Consider the following 4,462-nt stretch of genomic DNA (forward strand, 5'->3'; position numbering starts at 1 on the left):
CTGCAGTCCCCTCACCAGGTCATCCCCCGTGGCCAGGACCAAGTCCAGCAAGGCGTTACCCCTAATGGGGCTGTGCACTTCCTGGATAAGGTGAAGGTCCTGTAATACAGCCAGGAACCTACGCGAGAGGTCAGACCTGGCTGTCTGCTCCTCCCAGCAAATGTCTGAGTAGTTTAGGTCACCCATGACAATAACATCCCTTGACCTAACCGCCTCCATAAGATGACTGGAGAAGTCCTGGTCTAGCTCTTCCCCCTGGTTGGGTGGTCTGTAGTAGACACCCACCGTAAGGTCCCTTTCGCCATGCCCCCCTTGTAGTTTGACCCATAGTGTCTCTGTCCGACCCTCCTCTAACCCGAAGCTAGTCCTTGATGATGTGAGGTGCTCCTTGACATAAAGCACAACCCCCACACCTTTCCAGGGTTCTTACTTATAATCAGGAGGCATAGTTCCTCCTGCTTACACCCCATACTACGAGCATTAGTGTAGAGGTACCTGAGGCCTCCTGAGGGTGCTCGTGCCTTCCTCCCACTCCCAGGAATGTTGTGGCCCCCTGCTCCTCGGATGTTGATATTTACCTGTGCTTCCCTTCCTCTTGTTACCCTGTGTGCTAGTAAAGCATCCTCTCCACTCGAAGCAGCCCCTTCCCCCGGCAAAGCTTCCCACCGTACGAGATCAGCCAGCCTAGAGAAAAAGATACATCTGCCATTAGGGGATGCATTACATTTTAGTTTAAAAGTTTTGATAGCTTCTAAATGGGGGGGGGAAATCCCATTTTTCTTAGTTTGAAATAACTTTTCCTAAAAGTATAAGCCAATTTTCTAATTTTTAATACCCACAGTGAGTATTTCTAATATTCTTGTCTTTCTCTCTTAAGATTTTAACTTTAGATTTGGCTCTGGTAAAATTTGAAGCCTTCAGAAATTTTTCCACTTTACTCCACTACAGTGGCTAGATGTCCACTTAGACACTAGTCAGCAGGCATCTCTGTGGTGTCAACACTCTCCATTAAATCTTGCTTATTACATAGTGATAAACAGTTGAGTTCTCTAACCTTTCCAAAAGTAAGGTAAGAAATGCTTCGTATTAGCTTTAAAAGATCAGTTGGTTTGCTTTCACTGTCCCTTGTTCAATGCCAGTTTAAGATTAAGAAATGAGCTCTTTAGAGCAAATGAGAGAACAATAGAATTGTACCAAAGGAAGCGGGAAAACAGAATTATCCATTTTTTCTATATATCAATAAAAAATGTAATTTTTAAAAAGGAACCGAGATGGTATTTAATGTAATGCGAGCAAGTAAAGGCTGTGTGATCCTATAGGGTATAGGACAGAAAACCTGATGATTTTTTGTTCTTTTCTGGGGCAAATGGTTGAACTACTATGTGATTTTAGTTTAGTCACTTTACCTCTCTATGCCTGTTTTCCTTTTGCACTTATTGTCATGTCCAACTAGATTGTCAAGGCAGAGGTTATTCTGTGTGTGTGTGTGTGCGCATCTTTCTACAGTGTCTCTTGCAGCAATTCTCAATCTAGGTGCCATGGCACCCTGGGTGCCTTGAAATTCTTTCAAGGTGGCCATGTGGTGACACATTGTTACTATTAGATATACAAGCATGATTCACAAGATAAATCCAAAGATTTCAGTTAGGTCTTTTTGAATTCTTTGAAACTGAAAAATTGCTCTATTTTTCTGTAGTCAAAAAATAAGTGAAAGGTAAAAGCTAGCCTTTTCCAAGGGGTACATTGAGCTGAACAGAGCACCTGGAGTCTAAAAAGGGTGAAAACCACTTATCTACAACAACTGGGTCCTGGTCTCAGCTAAGATCTGTGGGTGCATCTATACACGCACTTTACTGCAGTTGACTAATTAGCTTCGCAGTAAGGCATCACCAACTACACATGAACCCAGATTAGGGAGCATTAAATTAACTAACTGTGCTGAGGATAGTACTGCCCAACACAAGTACTATCCTATGGCAGAGTCATTTATGCAGCTGCAGAACATGTGAAGAAGGTGACTAGGGCTGTCTAGGGCATCAGGGTGCTAGAGTGTAGGGGGCTGCCTGCCAGCTACCTCTGCCACCTGATGCCACCTCCTGGAGCCTGGGACTGCCCCCTGCTCCCCCCAGGCTCCCTGCCAGCCCAAGATTGCTCCTACCCAGCTCTCAAACTGCTGCAATCCTGGGTGCAACATCTGCACACATGCCCTTGACCTCAGCAGTTTGAGCATCTACACATAGCATTAAAAGCATTGTTATAAACTCTGGCATAAACTGCACCTTTTATGCACTAATGTAAATGAGCAATAATTGCCTAAGTTTCGCATTGCTTTAAAATTGTCTTTTTCTTTCCTGCCTTTGTTGACTTGACAATCAAGATCAATGCTTGGGATATCAATATTGCACTGTTAGGCAGGGGGGCATGACACAAAATTATATGCAATGCACACACATGATGCACATACAAAAATTACCAATTCATATACACACTCACAGGTGAATACCAACTCAGGTTATAGTGTGATAATGTTTGGGGGTGCTTGGGGTACTTGCTGACTAGAGAGAGAGAGATTCCAGGAGCAGAGCAGGGAGCAGGTTGGGACTGGGGGTTGGAGGTGGCAGAGAGGGAGTCGGGACAGGGGTCAGAGAGAGAGAGAGAGATGGGATGAAGGTCAGAGGGGCGGGGAGCAGAGATTGGAGCAGGGCTTGGGCCACAGTAAGACAAAACCCAACTCAGGGTTCCAAATGCCCCTTTTTCTGTCTAATAAAACTGCTAACACAATAGTTGGATTACTGATTATTGGTGCCTGCACACACGCTTACACTCACACAACGGAAGCAGGGGATAAAGTGCTTAGTAGAGAGATTGAAGTCAACTGGTATAGAAACAGAACTCAGGTCCCTTGTTTGGAGGGAAGATGCAGGTGATAGCTACCTATCCCAGGCTGTGAGTTGATTGTCAATGGCCAGTCGGGGTCTTCTCCAGTGAGGTGTTGTCCAGAGGGGGTGGCCGGCAGGACTTCCTGGTAGATAGGTGGCATGGTGTAGTGCTGGTCTGAATGGAGAGGGCATCCCAAGGAGGTCACACCCTTACCACCCCTTTTATAGGTGTGGTCTACCTGTGACTCCAATGGGAAGGACATGCCCAGGCAAGGGCCGGTCCCGCTAAGATGAGGATGCGCAGTTCCAGGTGTTCTCATTGTCCGGTGTAGTACAATGGTGGAGTTGCTGGTTTCTTTTCTGTCCTTTTTTTCCATGTTGCTGGCTTTTTGGCTGGGTTTTGTCTCTGGTTCTGGGAGTAGGTCTGTAGTTTCAGGGAGAGTGAATGCAAGGCAGTGGTAGGGTCATTAAGCTGATGGTCTGATCATTCAGTAGGAGCTATGTATAGGCCTACTGCCATTATGTCTCAAGCACTCTCATTCATCCAAGGAACCAATTTTCATAGGAGGGGTAGGTATGAGTCACAGTTACAACACAATTACAATAGGATCTGCCCAGGCATAGGATACAAAATGGAGACTTAACGTTACATTGGCTAACTTACAAAAACACGTCTGAATTGTGCAATATCAATATAAGACAGTAAAAATCGATAGTAAGAGTAGTGATCACACAATATAAAACAGTAAAAATCAATACCAAAATAACAGAACACTATTTACAATGATACATGGACAATATAAAGGGGCTTGTTACAGTAATGGAATGCAAGAGTTTAACCCATGTTTTAGCTTAACTATGACTTATCACAGCTACTTGTAAGGAATAGAGAGGCAAAGAGAAAGTAAAAAATGGTTGGGGAAGGGAGGGGAATGTATTTCTATGTACCAAAAAAAAGGAGAAACTGGGGGGTTTGCTACACTTTTATCTGAACTCTCCTGATCTTTGCCTTACCTAATTTAAAATCTAAACTCAATAGAGCAAGGAGCCTTGTCTTTTATTTTACTGTGACGTACTTGAAATGCTTATTGAGATCAAGCAGCCTTCTGTGTTATACAAGCTTTGCAACAGATAATACCGCCTCAGAAGACCATTCTTGAAGTGGTTTCATGTGCAGATGAAACTGATAATTGGATAATTTCATTGCATCACACCCTGTGTACAAGTCCAACCTTGGTCTGATGTCTTCATAGATGGAGGTTGTGAAGGTAAGACATGTATGTGAAGTGGGTTGACAAAGGGAACAATATTACAAGAAAAATGTAATGCTATTTTAGTTTGTGAGGTTTCTTCTCCTTGGAAGTGCTTCTTGCTTTCTTGGTATGGCAACAGCTCCAGACTGAGTACTTATAGTTGAGGTTATTCCCTGCCCCATCCGCATTACCTTGTGTTTGTCAACACTGAAGTCCATCTGCCATTCTTTTGCCCACTTGCATACTTTGGCGAGATCTTTCTGTGGCTCCTTTCCATCAGCTTGGTTCTTGACTATCCTGAGTAACCTACATAGGTATCTATGCTACAAT

Source organism: Alligator sinensis, unplaced genomic scaffold, assembly GCF_000455745.1.
Source record: "Alligator sinensis unplaced genomic scaffold, ASM45574v1 scaffold563_1, whole genome shotgun sequence".
Taxonomy (NCBI): Eukaryota; Metazoa; Chordata; order Crocodylia; family Alligatoridae; genus Alligator; species Alligator sinensis.